Source organism: Mandrillus leucophaeus, unplaced genomic scaffold, assembly GCF_000951045.1.
Source record: "Mandrillus leucophaeus isolate KB7577 unplaced genomic scaffold, Mleu.le_1.0 Scaffold987, whole genome shotgun sequence".
Lineage (NCBI taxonomy): Eukaryota > Metazoa > Chordata > Mammalia > Primates > Cercopithecidae > Mandrillus > Mandrillus leucophaeus.
Window position 1 is genome coordinate 384222 of NW_012110774.1, and position 5725 is coordinate 389946.

Genomic DNA, 5725 nt, shown 5'->3' on the forward strand with positions numbered 1-5725 from the left:
GAGGAAGTGGCCAGGGAACATGTGACCTGCCCCAGGAGGGTCAGGACACCCAGGAATCTGAGTCACGGCCCACACCGTGTCAGTGAGGCCCACTCTGTGAGCTGCCCTTGGATCCAGATATCCCCCTGCCAAACATTAACTCCAATGTGCTTTGTAAAGCCCAGTATTTGGTTTCCCACTTGGTACTTCCTTGAAAGAGATGGGATTGAAGTAGTCTTTGTGGATGAGACAGAGTTTGGAGGCTCCGGGGTGGAAAAGCAACCCTCAGTCCTTTGCCTCGCAGCACTTCTAATGTGGAAAGCACACTGCTTTCCACAGACAGGGAACTCGCCTTAGGGACTGTGGCTCTCCTTCCCATGTTACCGCACACTGCTTTCCACAGACAGGGAACTCGCCTTAGGGACTGTGGCTCTCCTTCCCATGTTACTGCCTACTGCTTTCCACAGACAGGGAACTTGCCTTAGGGACTGTGGCTCTCCTCCAGGAGCGACTGAGCTTCCCTCTTCAGTTCCTACTGCCCAAGTTGTCCTTGACCTGTCCCTTACAGTGACTGTTTCTAGACAAAGCTGTCTAACAACCCCACTCTAAAGGAAAGATCGAGGACGTTTTGTTCCCTGGCAAACCAGGTAGGACTCTGTCCTATCAAGCACTCACCACTAGATGCTTCATGTAGGGAAGAGAAAACACCCAGATAAACAAAGGGATCCCGATGACCCACTGCCTGCTCTCCCAGGCCAGGGCACTGCCTCAAACCCAGTCAAGGAGGACCCCAGGAGCAGTTTCTCCTCCAGAAAACTTAGTCTGACCTCTGTGACCCCTCAGCTTCTTGTGAGCCAGCCACGCATTCAAGATCTCAAGCTTATTCTTCATAAAACTGAGAGATAGGATGCATTTTCTCTTGCTCAGCAGCCCTGACCCTGGGCTCCAGGATCCATTTGCCCTGCTCAACATTTCACACACCTTTGTGGCCTCTGCCTTCTCCCCTGGAGAATGAAAAAGGCGTTAGTCTCAGTATTAAGACTCAGCTCTGGGCCGGGGATGCTGGCTCACACCTGTAATCCCAGCACTTTGGGAGACCAAGGTGGGAGGATGATTTGAGCTCAAGAGTTTGAGACCAGTCTGGGCAACATGGTGAGACCCATTTTTTCTCTACAAAAAAATGAAAAAAGTAGCCAAGTATGGTGGTATGCACCTGTAGTCCCAGCTACTTGGGAGGCTGAGGTGGGAGGATCACCTGAGCCCAGGAGGTTGAGGCTGTGGTGAGCCATGTTCACACCACTGCACTGCAGCCTGGGTGACAGAGTAAGACTGTCTAAAAAAAAACCAAAAACAAACAAAAAAGCTTTGTCACAATGAGTCAGTGGCTTTGGGCATGTCACTTACCCTCTCTAGAGTTGTAACAATTCCTACATTGTTTGAATTAAATGAAATATTGTATGGGAAGTTGCTTATAAGCTTTGACGTGCCATAAAAATGTCAGCTTTTTCATTGTTTAATTTCCTAAAGACTAGATCAATATGTAAAATTGTTGCGTTCAAAACAAGGACAGAAGGTTCATGCCCCACTCTGTCGTCATACCACCCCACCCTCCCCAGAAGCTCCACACAAACTCTTAGAATAAGCACAGTGCTAAGGTGACAAACAGGGTCTTAAACCCCTGGTACACTATTCAGAAACTGGGGTGGTGGGGAGGGGGAAGCAGGGACAGGAAAACCACAAATGGATGAATAGAGAGTGATGAAGAACAAATATGGAGAAATGTGGGCTGTAAAGTTCATTGTTCTCTGTGGGAAGCAATTCAGCCTTGGCCTCTTTGGTCAAATGTTCTAACCACTTAGATGCCCAGTCCAAGGCAGGGAATGTGTATAGAATGTATGAGAATGAAAACTGGGAGACTGTATCCATTATTCTAAGATTGAATGCTATGAATATGGACATAAGAAGGAGAGTGTATCTCTACCTTCCATCACAATTCCCCTTTTCCTCCCGATTCCCACCAAAGCAAAGGGCAAATTTGTTCTCATTTGCTAGTAGCCTCTGCATGTAGCTGTAATGAGCCTTCCTTTTACCTTTTTTCAAGGAGCATGTTGGTGCCCTGTCAGAAAGAAAGTCTCATTAACAATAGTATAGCCTGTAGTCATGACTACCTTTAAGGGCTCCTATGGCCAATTCAGTAGAAGACCCCTTACCAGAGGGGTTGCAACGCTGCAGAAATAGGACAGCAGTTCTCCCAAGCACAAATGTGCCTTAGCCAGGGAAGAACCACCACCCACTGTGCTCGTAAGCTTCTTTGTTCTTGTATGGCTCCAGAGTTTCCAGAATAAAACTTTAATCTATTTGGTACCCTCAAATGCACAAAAGCATTGGTGATGCCTCAGTAATGAGATTATTAATAAAAATAGTTTGATCAGTTTCCCTGCAAATACCTTTGTCCTAAGAAACAAGCAGCCTCCTTGTTATTTGACAGACTCAAAGACAGGAACAAAATTATCAGAGCTGCAAAGCAAAGAAAGCAAAGTGTATTATTTGTAAAAATGTGTTCTCTCCTGGGTTCCTTCTAGAGTAAGGGGTCACTGAAATTCAATTGAGTAATACAGCAATCTTCATTGACAGTTTGAAAGAAAATTACTGTTTATGCACTTCATTAGGGAACCTTCCCAAACCATACTTCTTGAACAGTTGCAACACACAAGGAAGACATCCGTGTAGATATAACTTTAATTTAATCTTCCTGTCATTAAAAACCAAACATACTGCTGCACTTTTGCAAGAGGTTGTCTACAGGGTATCTGGTGTATACGAAGATAACAGAGGCTGTGTTTAGTCTACAGATTGGCAATAGAGGCTTTTCATATCAGTTGACTACATCATCAACAACCCTCAAATTTCTATTAGCAATATCAATAATCGTGTGTATAAGTCATAATCAGCTGACCCCATTTATTTACCTTAGAAAGTGGTCCCTCAGTTAACAATGTGTATTAGAGCCTACTCTGTACAGAATACCAGGCTCTATGATGATAAGGAAAGAAGAAAGCATAATTCTTTCTTATGAAAATGCCTAGTCACTTATGGAAGGCAAGCCACTTCTACTAGGAATAAACACAAATTGAACACAAAACCAGTTAAATGAATACTGAGAAATGACTGGATAGACTCCGGTGACCCAAGGTGGGTTGAAGTGTGAAGAATTTGCCAGGTGCTGAGCTTCTTAGGGATGGAGACCATGGCTTCACTGGTTTTCAATCTCCGGCACCTAGCCCAGTGCTCGGCATTTGGTGTCTAATAAATGTTTGTACACTGAGGACTATATTTAATAAATGAATGCATGCATGCATGAATGAGTGGATTGATTTAATAAGAATTGTGAAGGAAATTCTTAAATAACTATTGGAGAAAATACTTATTTTTTTAAAATTAGTGTTGAAGAAAAGGGAGTGATTTCCAAGCAAGAGAAATTATACAAGTAAAATAACATAGGCAGCCCAAATTCTCTCTAGGGTCATGATTATGCCCTTGTACCTACAATCTCATGTAGCCCACTGTAGCAACTCATACTTGGATTCAAGTTCTTAAGGTTATTCCTCAGCCTGACCTGAACCCCGTATCAACATTCTCACTCCCTAAGCATATCCTATATCAAGAACTACCTAAATTTTGCCATGTTATTTTGGTTTAGAAGATTAAAACCCCCAATTACAGAATTTTCAGCCAAATACTTATGTTTTCAATCTGCAGCAAAATCATTCCTGTTGACAAAATGCAGAACCAAACTAGTAAAAACGGCAACTAATGGAAACCAGGGCAAACATCTATGCAAATGCAGAAAGGCAACAATAACCAAAGGGTGAAAGGTAGCATATACTAATTTGGGAGAGAAAAGAGAAGCTTTATACCCTCCACAGAGAAAGTTTGGACTAATGAACCATAACAGTGCCCAGAAGCATTTCCCCACCACCATCACAAGGGAGACACCAAACTTCAGGTTTATCTCTGGACCCCACTAGATGGAATCTGCCCAGAGACCTAGAACCACACTGCCCTCTAAATTCCTCTTGCCATCTCCTGACTAAGCATTGAAGCACACCTTCACTTCACCTCAACATCAATACCCGGGTTTTTCATATCCCATACCTCTTGGATATTGTAAATCACCCACAGGTTCCTCCAAGGCCAGGTGAGTTGGTTTCTGCAGCCAGAGGCAAAGAGCACCCTCTCCTTGCTCATCTGCCCCAATAGAGAAGCCTTTGCCTGCCTCCCATCCAAACCACCCGAGTTCTGAGTGATACCTGTTATCTCCGTAGTTAGTTGCACGTGTCTAACCCCCACACCTCTCGCTGTAAAGAGGCAAACTCTTCCTACACCTATTGGACACTGTCACCCAGAAATTTTAAGTACGACCACTGCAACTATTTTAAGCATTTTCAAATTTAGTCATACCTTCTATTTTTCTGTTGCTGTTACTTCCCTGCCCAAATATTCTCAAACTGTGTTATGGACTAAATGTTTGTGTCTGCAAAATTCAAGATTGAAAAATCTTAAGCCCTAAGTGATGGAATCAGGAGGCAGGGCCTTTGGAAGGTGATTAGCTCATGAGGTTGGAGCCCTCGTAAGGGGAATTGGTGCCCTTATGAAAGGAACCCCAGGCAGCTTTTTTTGTCCTCTTTCCTCCATGTGAGGAAAAGCCGACCGTCTATAGCCTGGAAGAAGCTCCTCACTAGAACTTGGCCATGTTGACATCCTGATCTCAGAATTCCATGTTCCAGAACTATCTGAAATAAATGTGTGTTGTTAATAAGCCACCTAATCTATGGCATTTTGTGACAGGAGCCCAAACTAAGATACCAGGCAAATGCTAAACCCCAGCTGGGTGTCAGAATTCTGCACTTAATACTTCGGGGCAAATCAATGGAGTGAGAAGGGCAAAGAGTCCAAAGAGTCCAAATTACTAAGCAAAACTATTATATCTACCAACTTCCTGAGTGACTGAGTGCAAAAGCACAGCAAGACCTGAACTTTACAATATGGCAGCCACTAGCCCTGTATGGCTATTGAACACTTGAAATGCAGCTAGTCTGAATTGAGATGTGTTTTAAGTAGAAAATATACACAGGATTTTTTTAATGTAGTATAAAAGAAAAGAAGGTAAAATATCTCATCAATAATTTTTATATTGATCACAGGTTGAAATGGTAATATTTTAGATACAGTTAAAATATTTTATTAAAATTAATTTCACTTGTCTCTCTTTTTTAATGTGGCTGCTATAGAAAAATTTTAATTCCATTTGTGGCTTCCATTATGTTTCTATTGCACAGTGCTACACAGAGCACATAGCACGATTAGCCATGATGGAGACGCTCCTGGAGGTTGCCAGAACATCGGAAGTTGTACCAAATGTCTCTTCCCACTCACAGGAGGTTAGCTAACCAGGTGGGTTGCTGTCATTGGATTTCAAACTTAACATTTCTTCACAAATGTTAAATGTTACAGAAGTTCTCTCTAAGGAACCTCAAGATGAAATTAGACACGTTTTACTCCTTATATTAAAAAGTTTATCAAACGAGAGAAATGAAAAATATGTCAGTGCTAGTTGGGACAAAGTGAAGGAATTATGAATTTCACTTATGAAAAATTTTCACAAAGTGAAAAATTACCTCTGCAAGAGTAACCACATGGTGCTTTACTTGAGCCCATGTTTTCAAAAAGCAAGAGATTTCACATA